The 20,014-nt window shown below is 46.0% G+C and overlaps 1 protein-coding gene across 1 annotated transcript in view; it reads right to left on the reverse strand.

Annotated features, from left to right (window-relative positions):
- The window catches only part of HK1 (hexokinase 1), a 623,778-nt gene that overhangs the window by 284,428 nt on the left and 319,336 nt on the right, over window positions 1-20,014 (reverse strand). The gene's annotated exons all lie outside the window — the stretch shown is intronic.

Here is a 20,014-nt window from a genome sequence, read left to right on the forward strand (position 1 = left end):
GAGTTATTTTAAAATTAGATCTACTGAAAAAATAAGCTGATCTAGGTTTTAGAGACAGGAAGTCCAAGTTCAAACCATGTTACTGAAAATGATTATTATTTTCCTCAGAAATTAGCAGAATAAGAAGAAATGCCCAAATGAAACAAGCACAAAGAATAACTGATATAAGTATACCTAATCTGAGTAATGCATAAAGATCAAATAAGCATATTTTTCATTCCAAATGACAACTATGCCAAACATATATACATATGTAGTATGCACATGTACATATACACACGTACATACATGTACATACATACAGATGCACACAAACACACACACACACATATAACAAAAATGATCTGGCAATTATGCAGTTACCAAGAGCAATGTTTGAGAAATAATATACATGCTAAAAGACTCTATCGCTTACTATTCACAAAGTTAGCAAACAACAGCTTGTGTTAATGTACCCAGCAACAATATGAAGTCATAGATGTAACATGGTGGAGGAATTCCCAGGTAAAGACACTATGCCCAAAATCGAAACAAGGGTACACATGAGCACCCTACTTGATGTACAGTTTCCAAACACAACACGTATGTGGCTTGCAGGGCCTCTTTGAGTTCAGTGAACATGCACAATGCATATGCAGATCTCAAGACCACAGCTGGGATGATATGACCCTGTTGGCATTGCAGCAAATGTCACATCATAGGTTTTACTCCAGCTTGGGAGCTGGCATGAGCCCTTCGTTGGCTGTTATTAAGTTACTGATGTTAGATACAGTTTCAGAGCAGTTTCCGGCTCACAGAGTCTGTGAGACACACACAAACATGCGCACACAAAAGCACACTGCATCTCTCCATAACTTTAAACTGTCTAGATTTTTGCCTCATATTTTTTGGTCTGTTCCTCATAAAAGTTGTGGTTTTCTGGCAAATCACTGATTGTTGAAGACATTAAATTATAACATACATTTGAGCTTCAGACTTCTTATAATGCATGCTACGATAAATCCTGTTATTATAGCAACTTTCTAAGTTTATAATAATAGTATTTAAAATCTGTCCCTATTTTTGGGCCTTTGCCCCCCATTATTTTATGCTTTGTCCAGATTCCTTGTGCTAAGAGGTTGAGTGGTATGTATTTCCCTCTCTCTCTCTCTCTCTCTCTAAGGTGTAATGTCATATTAAACATCCTAGCAGCACATTTTTTTCCACCGTGACATTTTTCAACTGTCTTTTTTCAGCCAATAAGAAAGAAATTATGCACTTCCTTTCTAGGCACAAGTGGATATTTAAGCACTTCTGTCTAATATCAGTAACGTAATCAATCCAGATGAAGGACTCATGCTAGCCCGAAAGCTCAAGTAATTGCAAAACCTATGACATGGTATATGCTGCAATGTCAACAGACTGCATGGTACGTACTGTGTGAGACAACAAGGTATATGACACATATTGAGTATAATGCTCCCTTTAGTATGCATCTGTCTAGACACATGTAATAACTGGAACGCCCACACATACCTTACTAAACAGACAAAATACACAAATCACCTCAAAGCCCTTCTCACTATCCTTTGTATCCTACAGACTGTTAAAAGAGGTGGCCAGTGTCTGGCATAAAAGGTATCCTCCAAACCAATACTGATAGACCTTTTGGAATCAGAAATACTTGGTCTACGGACCTAAACTTCTCCTGCAACATCAGCAGGATAGTTTGGATGGACAGGTTTATCTCGCAAAGGATACTATTGCCCTAGAGCAGACTCCCCCATCCAAATTAAACAAAGGTAATTCCTGTCCATATTTAAGCACAAATTGGATATAAGGACAGGTAACAGAAAATTTACTCCGGGATTGCCCCATATACTACTAATGGACATAGGCAGCTCTTAAATTCTTTATCACATGCACAAGTCCCCTCAAATTATCTATGGTATGATCCCAGTTATTCTCACTTAGGGCAATATACAATTACTTTATGTTTTTATGGGCGATTTATAATTACTGACAATGGGATGGATAAGTCCAGTCTAACACCAAATGGGATAGGTTTATTCAAACACCAAAAGGGACATTGGCTAGGTTGAAAATGGCCTGCAAAGGAATCTAGCCTAGTACTTACCTATGAACCTATGTCGTGTGATGACCATATGAGACAGTATCTATACAATGTGTACAATAACAAATGGCCATGTGGTATACATGCACCTGTGTTTAATCAATTCCATTGTTAACAGGTGGTTATGGTACCCATGTTACATTTCAAAATTCCAAGTAAGACAATGTTGATCCTGAATATGCTAAAAGCATCAAAATAACCACTACTTTGAGGGCTTTGCTCCTTGCACAACATCTGATTCTTTAAAACTAGGACATGAGAACCATCAAACCACCCTTTAAAACATGCCAATGGAAAATTCCATGATTTGGAATTCAGGGACTTGAATCTGAGTATAGTATAAACTAGACAAAGTAGATTGCTGGGTGCTGATTTGTAGGTAGAACAGGTACAGTGGCTTAGGGCGTACCAGAAAGTGGGGGCATTACTTATTGTTATTTTTATTATATTTTATTTTATTTGATATTTGTTAAGTAGGTATTATAGCCAAAGTATAGATACATATAATGCAAACATTTTCATAAATTTACAAACCAGACAAACTGAAGATCAATGGAAGCATAGTGATGCACACAATAAGATAATAACACAATCAGGAAAGTTTTCATGAAAAGTCCATTCACTGAAGTCTAACTTCGACAAAAAGAGGTCGAGGAATAGGTATTCAATGATTAGGCAGTTCAACTAACTGAAGTAGACCCATTCAAGGATGTGTATGGAATGTGCACTGTGGGAACTATGAAAAAAAAGATTTTTTTTAATTTTTAAATCATTTGAAAGAGGTTTGAGGAAACACTATTCTACAGATATTATATCAGACAATCTTGTTCTCAACCTCTGTTTAAGTTGATCAGGCCTGTTGAGACATGTCTGAGCATCATGCTTACTGACACTTCTTGAGATCTAGAGAGCAAATTATTTTTTAATTTTCATATGAATGGGGGTAAAGACACCAAAGCCGTCTGACATGTATAAAATGTATGAGAGCAGCATACTTTATAAGTTAAAAATTTCCAAAGGAACATGCCAATTTAGGCATATAGTTTCCAGACACATTCTCTTTATCCAAACAGATAAATAAGGAAAAAAGAAGTTATGTACTCACCATAACGTTCCCTCTGAGTAGTTAGACTTCATTTGGCAACAACCTGTGGGATTCGGATCCGATACGGATCCGAGCCGGCAGCTTACCAAGCTAAAGATCCGAGCTCCAAGCTCCTCCCCCTTACCCATACTACACTGCAATCTCCTTCCAATCCTCAGATCAAGTTTGCCTCCCAAAAACGTGACACACAACAACCTAAGCCAAAAGGACCTAACCTGAACAGATACACCAGGCTCATCAAATTCAGGACATCGAGCCCAAACAGAGAAATAACCATCAAGGTCAGGGGGAAGGAGGGAGGGAAGGTTACTGATAAATGAAGTCTAACTACTCCGATGGAACGTTATGGTGAGTACATAACTCTTAGTTATGTACTTACCATAACGATAGATGTATGTGATCCATCTCGCCTACATTCAATACTGATGGGCTCGGAGCCGATTCTCGGCTCCGACTCGGCCGTTCTGACTAGCACAAAATCTCTCATTGGCTGGGCCAACCCTATATCCCAGGATGCACCACGCCCAGACCCCCAGATCTAGTTTGCCCCCAACACATTCTTGCACCCACAGAACACACTAGAGACAAGTGTAAGAGGAGAGAAAAAATAATATCCTCATGGGAATCAAACAATACTTGTCTCCTCCAAATCCAACAGGAAGGGGGAAGGAGGGCGGGTTCGTAAGAATGTAGGCGGGATGGATCACATACATCTATCATTATAGTAAGTACATAACTAAGAGATGTAGTGTGATCCTATCTCGCCTACATTCAATACTGATGGGACAGCGTCCCTAGCACCTAAATCCTGGGAGGCTCACTGGAAAACACTCCTGAGTACTGTGGAACCAAAGGAAGTACGACCTCTAGATGTCATGTCCAATTTATAATGAGAAATAAAGGTATGTGGAGAAGCCCGAGTAGCCACTGCACAAATCTCATCCATGGACAGCCTAGCGTGAAAGGCCACTGAAGTTGCCATAGCCCTGGTAGAATGCGCCTTCACTGGAAAGGGAAGATTCCTACCCTTCAATGCATAAATGAATGAGATGCAATCTCTAATCCACTTAGCTATAGTACCTTGGTTACAGATCTGCCAATTCTGTTGTCCGAAAAGGACACAAACAACTGGTCTGATTTTCTCTCCTGTTGTGTCCTATTCAAATAAAACTTCAATTGTCTATGTACATCCAACTGGTGAAATATGTATTCTGCTTTGTTAGAGAATTGTGGAAAAAAGACTGGTAGCTCAATAGCCTGTTGGAGACAAAAAGCAGAAGATACCTTGGGGAGAAAGGAAGGATTTAGTCTTAGAGATACTCTGTCGTTGTGAAAAATCAAATAAGGAGGTTTGACAGAAAGGGCTTGAAGCTGCGATACCCTTCTAGCTGAAGTAATGGCTACCAAAAATGTAGTCTTCCATGACAAGAATTTTAATTCGCAAGTGGTTGCAGGTACGAAGGGAGGAGACATCAAAGCTCCGAGCACCATATTTAAGTCCCATGGTAGAACGGGTTGCGAAATCGGGGGGCGAATTAACTAGGCTCCTTTTAGAAAAGCTTTACACAGTTTATGACCCACGAGGGAAGGCTCATGAGCTACGTGATAATTAAAGATAGTGCCAATTGGACCTTTATAGTGGAGACAGCGGAACCCTGCCTAAAAAGTGTCAAGAAATCCAACACCGCTGACACAGGGGCTGTGAGGGGATTAAGGTCACGCTGCTCAGCCCAAATAGCAAACCTCTTCCATTTACTAGAGTAAATCTTTCTAGTAGACGACTTATGAGAGGAGGACAGAATCTGTAGTATCTCCGGGGTAAGGTTATGCTGTCTGACTAAGGAAGGAAGTGGAGTAGCCAAGCAGTGAGTCTGAGAGTTCGGAGGGATGGATGAGGCTGTCCCGACTGATGAGTCAATAGGTCTGGAGCTGGGTCCAGGATGCAAGGCCCACCCACCGCATATTTCCGAAGGAAGGGGAACCAAACTTGATGGGGCCAGAGTGGTGCTATCAAAATCATGCTGCTTCCCGCGTAGATTGCCTTCTGAATCACTCTTGGCAAGAGAGGGACCGGAGGGAAGGCATAGAGCAGACCGGAGGGCCAATCATGGACTAGAGCATCCCTGGGTGGCTCCCCTTAAGGAGGGATTACAGTGAAATAATCTCTGCACTTCGCATTGAGGGGACTGGCAAAGAGGTCGCAGTAAGGAAGACCCCACCTGGAAAATATCTCAGCCGCCACTCAATCGTTCAGGGACCACTCGTGAGACATCAGAATAGCTCTGCTCAGCCTGTCTGCAGTCACGTTGCATTCCCCAGAATGCGTGTTGCCACTAGAAAGCGCTGGGAAGCGATAGCCCAGTTCCACACTCTCATGGCTTCCCTGCAAAGTGGATAGGACTTGGTTCCCCCCTGTTTGTTCAGATACCAGACAACAGACATATTGTCGGAAAGAATTGCAATAGTTCCCTGGGGAAGAAAGCTGTGGAGTGCCTGCAATGCTAGAAGCACTGCTCTCATCTCCAGAACATTGATATGCAATGAGTTTCGTGATCTTGCCACGTACCTTGAACCATCCTGCCCAGGTAATGCCCCCCCCCACCCCATCTGGGAGGTGTCCGTGGTTACCGTGGTAATGGGGGACGGGGGGATGAACGATCTTCCTAGATTCAGATTAGAGGGTAGAAGCCACCAACGAAGATCTTGTCTGCATCTCTCCATAATGAAAATCGGATGGGACAAGAGCAGATCCTGATATGACCACTGGGCCGAAAGGAGCCATTGAAGTATTCACATGTGCAACCTGGCAAGAGGGACTAGAAGGATGGTAGCCGCCATTGTTCCCAGCAACTGCAGAACTGTTCTGGCTTGAGCTTTCTTGCGGGGCAATAAAGCCATAACTTGAGCCTGTAACACCTTTATTCTGTCTAAGGGTAGGAATGCTTGCATCTCTACAGAGTCAAGCTCTGCGCCTATAAAGGCAACACGCTGTGATGGCAGCAATACAGATTTTGCCCAATTGAAGGTAATTCCTAACAGACGTCCCAATTTGAAGGTGGTTCTCATGGCTTGAAGAAGTAGATGCCTGGTGGGGGCGGTGAGGAGCCAGTCGTCTAGATAAGGAAACACCTGGAATCCTAGACATTTCAGGTGAGCCGTCACCACTGCCAAACATTTGGTAAACACCCTGGGGGCTGTGGTGAGACCAAAAAGCAGGGCCCGGAATTAAAAGTGACTGGCTCCCAGCCAGAAGCGTAAATTATGCCTGGAGGCCTTGTTTATCTTGATGTGATAATAGGCATACATGAGATCTATGGAGCACATCTATACTCCTTTCCCCAGCAAGGGGAGAATGGATTGTAAGAAAAAAGTTTCCCCAATGGGGTACTTAGCTTTGAGTAGGAGAAGAAAGTCTTTGGACTGAAGTACGATTAGAAATAATTGTCAGGAGTCAGCTGACCGGCACTTGCGAACTGCTATCACCGCACGGCAAGAAAGACTGGAGAACATGGCGTCGGCTGCCAGCTTTGTACTCCTGGCACTCTGATGTCAGGGAGCATGGCTGAGCAGCCGACGACGGACCCAGACTTTGGGATTCTGGCCAACCGAGGACTGCCTGCCGGCAGGGGAGAACCCTACAGACATGACTGCAACAGTGAAACACGATGAACATCTTGGACTTTTTCACAAAGCGGTTTAAACGGCTGAGATCCAGAATGGGTCTCAAGTCCCCTGTTTTTTTCGGCACCAAAAATAATCTTGAGTAAGTTCCTGATCCGATCTGGTCTGCGGGGACTGATTGGATGGCTCCTTTTCTTAACAGCTTTGAGATTTCTAGTGCTGCTTGATCCCGCTGACTGGGTGGAATGTCCGGGATTCTTTATGACGGTGGGGGAGAACGGATGAAGGGAATGGTATAACCTCCGGCGATGATTCGAAGCACCCATCGATCCTGAGTGATGGACTCCCAGGCCTGAAGGTGCTCCGAAAAACGACCCCCGACTGGCTCCGAAGACGCACAGTTGGGTAATCCCTCAGGGATGCTGGAAAGAGGAGCCACAAAAGGATTCTCGGTTTCCTGTATTGTGGGGGCCTCCGCCGCCTCTGGGGCAACGTCTTCCGGAGTAATTTCCCCCTCCTCTGCTTCTGGAGGGGGATTCACTCTGATGGGCGGGGGAAGACTTTTGAGACTTTCTGAACCACATTTTCCCTCCCCTCTGAGCCTTGGGATAAGGTCTAGTGGGGAGAGAAAAACGGGCCCCAACAGCAGACAAAGTCTTACCCTCCTGCTCACATCTCGTGAGGGTGTCTTTCACTTTGGGTCCAAAAAGGGAGGACCCATCGAAAGGGGCGTCCGTGAAAGAAGACTTGAAAGCCTTCGCAAAATGACACAAGTGCATCCAAGCTTGCCTCCTGAGGGCTACGCCTGAACTCGCTGCTCTACCCGCCCCCTCGGCTGCATAAGATATGAGCCTCATGGACGAGTTGACAATGGACGAAAGGGTAGACAGCTGGGCGTTAACAGACTGGGTCAACGCCTCAACCATGTTATCCACCAGGGTATCTCCCAACTCTTTAATGAGATCCCTTTGGAGCCTCGTAAAATGACACAAGTAATTCAGCGATCGCAAGGTAAAGGTCGCTGAAGACAGGGTACGCTTCCCATACCTATCCATGCTCCTAGACTCCTTATTAGGAGGATGGATGGAAGTATAAGCCTCTGCCACGTCCTGCTGAGTGGCAGACGCCACCACCATGGCATCTACAGGTACTCCCTTGGTCAAAAATTCTTTTCCAGGAGGCGCAGATAAGAACTTATTGGGGCGGCTAGGAACTGGCTCCACAGAGTCAGGGTGTTTCCACACCCTTCGACAAATAAGATCCAACAATTCATCGAAGGGTGGAGACACCCAAGAGGCGGAAGGCTGGGCTCCAAAGGCCTTGAGGAAAACCGACTCCTCCTCAGAAGGGTTTTTGGATGGCCAGTCGCCCCGCTGTCTCAAGATCTCCAGGATGTCGGAGAACAAGACATCAACCGAGGACAACTTTGGGGGACCCTTCTGCATCATCGAGGTCGGTGTCCAAGGTGACAGACTCATCTGGGGAGTCTAGGTGCTTCCTCTTACACAGCTTCTTTCTGGGAGGCTCTTCAGGCACGGACTCTGAAGGGCCTTCAGAAAGCAGGGGACCACACATGGAGGTATCCTCAGGCCTTGGAGCCCCGCTGTCCAGAGATAGAGGGTCACCAGAAACTCTAGTCGTAGTGCCCAGGGAGGGAGAAGTCGATTTGGGTGAAGTCACCAAGGATTTGGCCAGCGCGCTCCTCATAGCCTCGAAGGCGGGTCCACCCGAATCGGAGGAAGGGCCCGTCTCCGAAGCCATGACCGGAGTCGGGGTTCCCCTAGCCGAAGCACCAAGGGGGAGACTCAGAACCAAAGTCAGTGGTGCCGATGTATCACCCTCTGGCCCGACTGAGGACCCCTGAGCACCGAAACCTGCAGAAGGAATAGAGAAGGTTGGAGCCAAGGCCAGAACCGAAAGACTGGTGGGGGGTAGCAGAACCGACCCAAGGACTTCACTCGACTCAGCACTCTCCGACTTCAACAACACCAAGGGTGTCGGAGGAGGAAGAAATGGGACCGATACAATGGTGGGCTCCAGAGCCGACTGGGCTGGAGCCGAAAATAATTTAGATAACACTGGCGACTGTAGGAGTCTCTGGACCACCCTATCTACATCCAAATCAGATAAACTGGAGGACCTAGAGGAGACAGAAGGGGGTCAAGAAACCTTTCCCATCGGATCCGAGACATGACCAGGAGAACGGCTCTGAATCGGCTCCAAGATGATCGGAGCCAAAGTAGGCTCTAGAAGCACTGAGACCTCCTTCGGCGCCAAAAGCTATGGAACCGAAGAAGCTGGCTCCGAAAGGAAGGTATTAACTGCGGCTCCAAAACCAATGGAACCGAGCCAGTGGACCCTGCTGTCGACCCTGAATCCTGCGGCTCCGAGACCAATGGAGCCGAGGAAGGAGACACAGCTTTAGACCCCATAGCCAACGGCTCCGAGACCAGTGGAGCCGAGGAAGGGGACATCGACCTAGATCTTTTCTCCGGCGGCTCCAAAGAGGAGGACGGAGCCGGGGACTTCTTTTTGGACTTAGCCCTGGACTTTTCAGAGGGAGAAGAAACAGCTTCCTCAAAGGAGGGTTTAATTAAACCCTTCAGGATAAGTTTATTTTTTCTCTCCTGCAAGATTCTCGAGGAGAAAGCATGACAGACACTGCAAGATTCTTGCAAGTGTTTGGCGCCAAGGCAGTATATGCAAATCGCGTGACCGTCTGTCAAAGACATCTTATAGCTACACCTTGCACATTTTTTAAAGCCGGATGGCTTATGTTCTTTATCTTTGGAAGACATGATACACCAGTCAAACACAAGTTAAACACTGGGGGGGGGGGGGGGAGTGGCTCTAAGTTAAACGTCGAGACACAAGATAGGGTAAAGGCCCTCTAACTAAAATGGGCCTAGCCCGCCAAACAGAAGGATGACCACACAACAAGAAAACAACAATCCCACACAAACAACAATGTCAATAATCACAACGTAGCTATGAAAATAGCTTTTGAATACAAATTCTCCTACAGAAAACTGCTAAGAGAGATGAAAAATTCACAAAAGGGGTACTTAGCCACAGCCAAGGTGAGACCACGTCGATACTCCAAGAGCGGCAAATGAGATCTGGGGGTCTGGGCGTGGTGCATCCTGGGAAATAGGGTTGCCCCAGCCAATGAGAGACTTTGTGCTAGTCAGAACGGCTGAGTCGGAGCCGATTCTCGGCTCCGAGCCCATCAGTATTGAATGTAGGTGAGATAGGATCACACTACATCTTCTTTATCTGAAGTAGTTAACTTCATTTGATCATCAACCTGTGGGACTGAGTCCCTAGCTACTCAAAATCTTGGGAGGCCCTTAAGGAAGAATATTCCGGAGCACTGCACAGCCAAAGGAAGCCCTTCCTCTAGACACCAAATCTAGCTTATAATGAGTAATAAAGGTGTAAGATGAGGCCCAGGTAGCTGCTGAGCAGATATCGTCCAGGGAAACTCTAGACCAGAATGCAGCAGAAGTAGCCATAGAACGGGTGGAGTGAGCATGAACCCCTTCTGGTGCTGGTAATCCAAGTTCTTTATATGCTTGTAATATACAAAGCAAAATCCATTTAGCGAGAGTCACTTTTGAAACTGGTTTTCCCAAAAAGGGTTTATCACAGGAAATGAAAAGCTGATCAGATTTACAGAAGGGTTTGGACCTATGCAAGTAAAAATGTAACTGCCTGTGAACATCCAGCAAATGAAGTTTGTATTTCCCTTTATTTTGAAAATTAGGGAAAAATACAGGCAAATTAATAGACCGATTAATATTTGACTCCAAAGCAACTTTAGGAAGAAAAGATGGGTTAGTCCTGAGAGATACCCTATCCTTGTGAAAAACTAAGTATGGGGGTTTCATACATAGCCCCTGAAGCTCCGACACTATCCTGGCTGAAGTAATAGCCACCAGGAAGGCTGTCTTCCATGACAAGAATTTCAAGTCAACTGATGTTGCGGGCTCGAAAGGGGCCGCAACTAAGGCCTGAAGAACCAAAGTCATATCCCATGGCGGGGGAGGATTTTTGATAGGGGGTCTCAGAAGAAAAGTACCTTTCAAAAAGGTCTTGCAAATTCTGGCAGCAGCTAGGGAACCTGAATTTTCCTCTACGTGAAAATGGGAAATAGCTGCCTGCTGGACTTTTACTGTGGAACAGCTGGCCCCTTGATGGAAAATATGAGACAAAAAATCTAGCACTGCTGGAACTGGAGCGGTAAAAGGATCTAGATTTCTCTGCGAAGCCCAAATGGAAAAACGTTTCCACTTACTACTGTAAACTTTTCTGGTAGAGGACTTATGTGCCGCTACCAGGATGGATTTAACTGGGGAAGAGATACTGGGAGTCCTGGCAACTAATGGAAATGGAGCACCCAAGCTGTGAGCTTGAGGCTGTCCAGATTCGGAGGAAGAATTCTCAAGGGATGACAAATAAGATCCAGAATGGGATCTAAGATTCAGGGCAGAGCTAGGAGATGAGACGGCAGGCAAGGGAACCAAACTTGATGAGGCCAGAATGGGGCTATGAGGATAACTCTGCTCCCCAACCGACAAGCTTTCTGTAAGAATTTTGTCATGAGTGGAAGTGGGGAATATGCATAAAGAAGACCAGGTAGCCAAGCATGGACAAGAGTGTCTCTGGGGGGCTTTCCCCATCGAGGGAATCAGAGCGAAAAACTCGTTGCAAAGAGATCGCAGCAAGACTGACCCCACCTAAGGAAGATCTGTTCTGCTACATAAGGGTTCAAAGACCACTCGTAAGGCGAAAGGATAGCTCTGCTCAATTTGTCTAACAAAATGTTGGAACGACCCAGGATGTGCATTGCTATCAGAAAGCGGTTGGTGGTGACCGCCCATTCCCACACTCTCACGGCCTCTTGACAAAGTGGATAAGACCTGGTTCCCCCCTGTTTGTTGATGTACCAGACCACTGACATATTGTCTGACTGATTCGCAATAGTTCCCAGAGGAAGAGAGGTATGAAAAAGGACTGCTCTCATCTCTAGAACATTTATATGCAGAACGGTCTCGCTCTGACTCCATGTGCCTTGGACGGTCCTGCCTAAGCAGTGCCCCCCACCACCCTAAGCGGGAGGCATCCGAGGTCACCATGGCTTGGGGCAGAGATGCAACAAAGGGGCGTCCTTCTCGAAGTTCCTGGGATTGAAGCCACCACATGAGAGAATTGTTGCACACTTTGCTCAGAGGAATCGGAAAGTCTAGAGGCTGATGTAGTAGAGACCACTGAACTTGTAACATCCACTGTAACACTCTCATATGCAGACGTGCACACAGAATCAGACTTATAGCTGCTGCCATGGACCCTAGGGCTCTCAGGACTAACTCGGCCAGGGGTGCAAGAGACTGAAGGAGCGCCAATACATGAAGGGCCAGGCTGTGGAGTCTGTCTGGGGTCAAAAATATCCTGGCCTGAAGAGAATCTATTCTTGCCCCTATGAAGTCTAGAATTTGAACAGGGGTTGGAGGGAAGACTTCTTGAGATTTATTGTGATCCCCAGCCGGGTCGACAACTGAAGAAAGAAATTTCTGGCTAGTACAAGTTGATGCCTGGTGGAGGCAGTGAGAAGCCAGTCATCCAGGTATGGAAAGACCTGAATGCCCTAAAGCCTCAGGTGGGCCGCTACAGCTGCCATGACCTTGGTAAACACCCTGGGGGCTGTGGTGAGACCGAAGGGTAAGACCCTGAACTGGTAATGGATGGCTCCTAGCCGAAAGCGGAGGTACCTCCTGGATTGCCTGTCCATCAGGATATGGTAGTACGCATCCTTGAGGTCTATCAAGCACATCCAGTCTTCCTCCTGCAAGAAGGGCAGGATGGGTTGTAGCGTGACCATCCGGAACTTTTCCTTGGCAACGGACAGGTTCATTGTGGATAGGTCGAAAATCGGCCTTAAGTCCCCCATGTTTTTTGGCACCAAAAAGAACCTGGAATAGATGCCTGATCTGGACTGGTCTAAGGGCACTTGCTGGATTGCTCTTTTTACTAGCAGCTTTCTTATTTCCAAAGCTGCCACCTCCCTTTGAGCGGGTGGGACATCTGGGAGGCGCCTTGTGTATAGGGGACTGTTTATGAAAGGAATAGAATAGCCACTGGATATTATTCGAAGCACCCAGCGATCTGACGTGATAGACTCCCATTGTGCTAGATGCCACGAAAAATGTCCCCGACTACCTCTAGAGAGCAGCAGTCGGGCAACCCCTCAGGGCTGCTACGCGGGTCGGTCAGAAAAAAGTTCCCGTGACCCGAAGTTCTTCGGTCCCCCTCTACCCCTGGGCTGGCATCCACCTTGTCCTCCTCTGCCTCTGGGGAAGAAGGAGTCCGAAGCGTTCCAGGACTGCCGAGATTTCCGTAACCACAGCTTCTTTTGCCCTCGCTGGTTCCTGGAGAAGGACCTTTGAGGGTTAGAGAAGCGGATCCTGACGGCTGACAACGTTTTCCCGCCCTTCTCACTCTGGGCAAGCGTATCTCGGATGGTCTTCCCGAACAGGGTCGAACCGTCAAAAGGGGCATTTGCGAAGGACTCCTTGAAAGGTTCTAAAAAATCACAAAGCTGGAGCCAGGCATGACACCTCGTGGCGATACCGGACCCGGCTGTCCTAGCGGCTCCCTCTGTGGCATGAGAGAGTAAATGCATGGACATATTTGAAACAGACTTGAGAGTGGCCATACGAGCTGAGAATGTTCGTTTGTCCTCGGCCGAAATGGACTCCGGGGTTGACTCGGCATACTCCTTCACAAGGTCACGCTGCAGTCTAATTACGTGGGCCATGTAATTCAGCGCCCTTATAGCAAAGGTAGCTGAAGCAAAAGTCCACTTTCCAAGATGATCCATCGCCCTGGACTCCTTGTCCGGGGGATGGACCGAGGAACTTTCCTGGGCAAGTTCCTTTTTGGCCACCACCATGGCATCAACTGGGGAACTATTACTCCAAGTGGGCTTGTCCGCAGGAGGGCTCAATACTTTGTCAGGCTGTTTAGGTATTGGCTCTACAGTGTCCAGTTCCTTCCAGGCTCTGGTGGTAATAAGGTCCACCAGAGGGTCGGCTGGGGGGGGGGACACCCAAGAGGTAGATGGGCCTGTGTCGAACGCCTCCAGAAATACCGACTCATCCGAGGAAGGTTTTTGGGCAGACCAACCCCTCCCCCCATCTGGTGAAGAATTTCTATTATGTCTCTGAAGGAGACAACTTCGGGGGTGATCTGAGGGAACCTTCCCCTTCCTCCAAGTCGGCATCTTCAGTCAGGGACTCGGGAGAGTCCATGTGCCTCCTCTTGCACTCGCATTTGCGAGGAGCCTCCTTGGGGGGACTCTCCAGGGTGGGCTCGCAAACCGTCTCGTATTCCTCAAGGGGAACTGTCTGGGGCATCAGGGACACAGGCTTTCCCTGGGAGGACTGGATGATGGAAGACAAACTCAGTTGCGAGGGAGCAGGGGAGGATTCCGAGGAAAGAGTGAGGGGTCTTGATCCTCCAGAGAGAATCCTCTCCACAACATCAAAAGCCGAAGGGGAACTGGCTTCCCTGAAGCTGATGGTGTGGGTAGCCATACCTCTCGTATCTGACAAGGGGATCAGAGCCGAGGCTGGAACAACCGGACCCAAGGAGATGGTATGCCCCGACCACAACGGGCCGAAGACACACTCATCACCTCAGATCCAATGCCCAGATCTCGGCTCCGAGAGCTCGAATCCGACAATGGATCCAACAGGCTAAAGGGCATGGCCAGTGTTGAGGTAGGAGGTACCATCGGCGCCAACCCCGTCTCCGGGTCTCCTTGGATCCATAGACTCCGAAACCCGAGGGTGGATCGGAGAAGGAGCTATCGGGGCAAACGTCGGAGCCGAACTCCTCGCTCCTGCTGGGGGAGAGCCAGCAACACTCCCATCTGCAATTGAGTTTGCAGGAACCTTTTCATCATCTGGTCCATATCAGCTTCAGAGAGGCTCCTAGTAGATCTTGAGGATGCCACTGACACCGGCCGGGAGGGCCGATGCGAGGACGACCTCAAAATGGGCCAAGCCTCCTCCTCTGGCTCCAGTGAGAATCGTAGGAAGACGGCCTTGCAACCTCTTCCGGTGAAGAGATCACCTTAGCGGGAGGGGCCGACGGATCCTAGTCCGCTTGCCTCTTGCGACCCCTCTCCCTGTCTCTATCTCTCTATTTTTCTCTCGCTTTCTTTTTCTCTATGTTTTTCTTTCCTGGCCTCTCTCTCTCCCTGTTTAGAGGTAAGAGTGTGAGTCCTGGACAGGGGAGGAGGGCCGGAAGGCTGAACAGTCGCAGCCATGACTGAAGATGATGCTGCAGAAGAAGTAGCTGACTCTGCGGGTAGAAGACCCGCTAGAATTAGCTTGGTCCTGCAATCCCGCAGGGCCCAGGAGTTAAAAGCAGCACAAATCTTGCAGTCGGATGTCAGATGAGGCACCCCCAAACAAACTACTAACAGAGTGTGACCATCGGCTGGCGACAACTTATGGCCACACTTTGTGCACTTAGAAAAAGTCGGTTTCTGACCTTCCGACATGACTAACTTAGACAAGTTAAGTAATGAAGCGCACACACACACACACACACACACACACTAAGGACGGGAAGGGGAGGCCTACACAGACAGAAAGTTTAGAAATTTTCTTACACCACTACACTATTATTATTTTCAAACGAGAAACCCGGGGAGAATAGGGACAGGGATATTAAGTGTTTTAGCACTCAAAAAAGATACACACAGACTGAAAGTTAGATGAAAACTTAACGGACCTGCCTAGAGCATACTGACGAAGCAGCGCAAACGAGATCTGAGTATTGGAAGGAGGTTGCAGTGTAGTATGGTTAAGGGGGTGGAAGCTTGGAGCTCGGATCTTTAGCTTGATAAGCTGCCAGCTCGAATCTGTACCGGATCCGGAACCCACAGGTTGATGATCACATGAAGTTAACTACTTCAGATAAATCTAATATGCAGTTACAAAGCTAACATCTATTGGAATGCAGGTCATTCCCGATGCATCATGTCATCTATAATACAAGCAACGAGTCAGGAAATACTATGGGGAAACATGAAAGTTAAAGTATTGCATAACACAAAAGACGCAATCGTTATGTCTGCAAAGTATGTAAACTGTGTGACAATCTGGAATTGCATACTCTAGGGTGTTTTTATTCTGACAAAAGAAGGAAGGTACTTGACGAGTAACATTCTGTTAACAATGATTCTCTCACATGGCACAGTTAAAGCAATCTGCTTTTGGATTGTTTTTAGCCACATTGCAAAACTGAACATCAGATAAGCATAATGTCTGATACATAACTTACCAAATTGGTATAGTGCATGCTTTACATACTACACTGCCTAATAAATGCACGTACCACCAAATGAAATACATTACCAGACACAAACGTTAGTAGATTACATCCCAACCTTCTTCTAGCGTGTTTACTCTCCACATTTCTTGTTTTAACAAACCCTTTCTCGCATTCATTGGGTTAGTTTTGCTATAGTTAACTGCTGTATAATCCATCCATCCACAACCACTTGTTCCCAATTTTGCACATGGGGTCAGGGTGTCATTTCAACAGTGACAATCATCTAGAACCAAAATTTACACTGCCAGGTGGCTAGTGTAATCCCACATATTTTATGATATGCAAATGGATCATTATACTCACAACACTGACATGATATTATTTTTATTAAATGACACTGCCTGTATCTGAAGCATTTTCACCCTTGTTATAACACCTCAGTCTCTATGCCTGATCCCCCTTTATTTCTGTTTACTAATTCATTTACATTTGTTTACAGAGAAATTCTGACTTTGTCTGCGAACCCATTTTCAGTAGAGCCCAGGGGAGAAAAGTTTCAGAAAAAAATATCAAGTATACATCAATAATAAAACATCAGATTAGGACACATTTAAAATATTTACAATATTGTTAACAAAAGCAAACATTTTGCTGAGAGAAAACAGCAGTTGCAGTTGAAATACAGTGCACTTTGAATATTTGCAACTATTTTCACTGAAAGTCAAACTTGCATAAAACAGAGGGTGAGAGGCTGGTGTCAGAAATGGTTAGGAAGATATGAAAATAAAAATAAAATTAGGCTTCAGTAGAATTATATACATACGTTTTTAAGTAAGTATAAGGTTATTGTTTAAGTAGACAGCAGATTTTACACAGATATTCATTATGGAGTGTACGAATGGGTAGGAAGGATACGGAGTGTACGAATGGGTAGGAAGGATACGGAGTGTACGAATGGGTAGGAAGGATACGGAGTGTACAAATGGGTAGGAAGGATACGGAGTGTACAAATGGGTAGGAAGGATACGGAGTGTACGAATGGGTAGGAAGGATATGGTGTGTACGAATGGGTAAGAAGGATACACAGTGTACAAATACGTAGGAGGGATATGGAGCATATGAATGGGTAGGAAGGATACAGAGTGTATGAATACATAGGAGGGATATGGAGTGTACGAATGGGTAGGAAGGATACGGAGTGTATGAATAAGTAGGAGGGATATGGAGTGTACGAATATGTAGGAAGGATACAGAGTGTACGAATGGGTAGGAAGGATACGGAGTGTACGAATGGGTAGGAAGGATACGGAGTGTACGAATGGGTAGGAAGGATACACAGTGTACAAATACGTAGGAGGGATATGGAGCATATGAATGGGTAGGAAGGATACAGAGTGTATGAATACATAGGAGGGATATGGAGTGTACGAATGGGTAGGAAGGATACGGAGTGTATGAATAAGTAAGAGGGATATGGAGTGTACGAATGGGTAGGAAGGATACAGAGTGTATGAGTACATAGGAGGGATATGGAGTGTATGAATGCGTAGGAGGGGTATGGAGTGTACGAATGGGTAGTACGGATACGGTGTGTACGAATGGGTAGGAAGGATACAGAGTGTACGAATGGGTAGGTATTCCTGCAATGACTATATTCTCTCTACCTTTTAAGGTTTAATACTATTGTAGTACCTTAGCCAGGTGTACTAATTTTAATTTTAATTGTGTTGAAATTGTTGGTGTGGAGCTTTTCTCCACATGACTACAGTGAAAATGGGTTTTGCCACTCAAACTTTCCTGGTTAACTTCTTCTTCTTCTTTCGGCTTTTTCCAGTTAGGGGTCACCACAGCGGATCACCTGTCTGCTCATGATTGGCAGTGGAGTTTTACAGTGTCAAGTTGCCAGCCCGGCACCCAACCTTCCATAGAAGGCACACACATGCACGTACTCACACCTGGGGCCAGTTTAGAGTGTCCAATCCACCTAAAGCATGTCTTTGGGATGTGGGAGGAAACCGGAGCACCTGGAGGAAACCCACGTGACCACACGGAGGACATGCAGACTCCGCACAGAAGGCTCCCCAGCCAAAGATTGAATCGGAGAACCTCTTACTGTGAGGGAGCAACGCTAACCGCTGCACCACCGCGGCTGCCCTAACAAATTACCTAAGTAAATAAACAAAAATGTTAAATGTTCCAAAGTAAATCAGTTATAAATGAATTCTGTTCTGCTACTTTAGCAGGAACTGTTTACTATGTGTCAGACCACTCATTAACACATAGATGGTACACCAGAATAGAGCTTTGTGACAGTTACTGATCACATGTCTAGAATACAAGTGGAGAGTGTCATAACAAGAACCATTTCAGCAGTCTTTGTAAGAATTCTGTCACTGTGACTGAATTAGTTGCATGTCTGCACACGGCTTATGTCTAACGAAGGCAATTTTAGGAAGTCCATTAAGGCACACGTTTTACAGAAAGTTGGCATGATGTATCAGGACTAACCTTGTAAAATTATAGTTTGTAGATTCTCATTCAATTTATGTTTAAAAGGGTGCTTTCATTTCACAACTAAAAGGGAAGTGAAGTCACATGAGCCAGCAATGCTTCATACACCTGAATATCAAACTAAAAAGAGGGATTTGTCTTTGGAAGTGGCTGCAGATTTCAGCCTGAAGTTTACCCAGCACAACAAAAGTGATCTTCTTGTCTAACAACTCACATTCACGTGATGCAGAGCTCTTCCCCAGCCCTATTCAACAGAAATCTGGACCAGTGGACAGGAAATCAGAAATGCACCCAAGGTCTAGGACCCGTGTCGGTAATGGCCAGAGGCAGCCTGTAAATCATACCCTAGCTTATATATACCACTTAAAATAATCTTAAAAACCTGCAGGATACAATTAGAATGCTTAGCTAGGCTTATAAAGGCCACAGTGGTCATTTGTCTAGTATGCACCTATAACCTTATGGTAATTTCTAGTGACCCTCTGGTGATGACCTGTTACTGACCTTTTCTAATAACCAATTATTCCCTGCCAGTCTGGTAAAACACAATGGTAGACTTCTCCAAACTGACATCAGTTATTCCTGTTGGCCTCTGGTGCATATGCTCAGATCCAAGTGATCAGGCCTTCTAAAACAAGGCTGCAGTGGGTGGTTCTGCCTTTGACTGGCTGGGCAGTGACCATCCTTTCCTGCACTCATCTGTCTCCTTGTTAGTTTGGTGGAGCTTTGAATGAGCTATCTCAGCATACCTTATAAATCTGCCTCTACAGTTACACATACAGTATAAAAATTAGGAGAGGAAGCAAGTAATAACAGAGACAAAAGATTTCTTTTTGAAGACTCCCTATTGAAATATCAGCACTTGTAGCACTGAATGCTGAAAAGACAGAAAATCCAGGGGGGGAGCCACTACTGAGCATTGCTCTTCTCTTTTAAACTTCTTCTTTGCAGGGTGGCAAGCTCCCTTGAACCTCCAATGTGGGAAGCAAGCCCCCTATACTCCCTAAACTTATACATATCAACTCTGAGATCACCTTACCTCACAGAAAGGAGAATAATCAAGCAAATGGAATATTTAAGTCCGTTTTCAGCCACTGACTGACCATGTTTTGGAACTCTGTGACTGATCACAACATTTCAAACGGTCACCCTTTTTGAAGCAAAACTTACTAACTTTGTTAAACTAGTTAACAGATGATAACAAGTCAGACCATTCATTTTGCCCCTCCCCCAACGGAATGGTCAATATGTGCTCTACATGAGCCTGTAGATGTATTACTGAACACCAACCCAAGAAGTGCCTTCATATAACTCAGTTC

The sequence above is a fragment of the Protopterus annectens genome, chromosome 14.part0 (genome assembly GCF_019279795.1).
Source record: "Protopterus annectens isolate FY-2018-M chromosome 14.part0, PAN1.0, whole genome shotgun sequence".
NCBI lineage: Eukaryota > Metazoa > Chordata > Ceratodontiformes > Protopteridae > Protopterus > Protopterus annectens.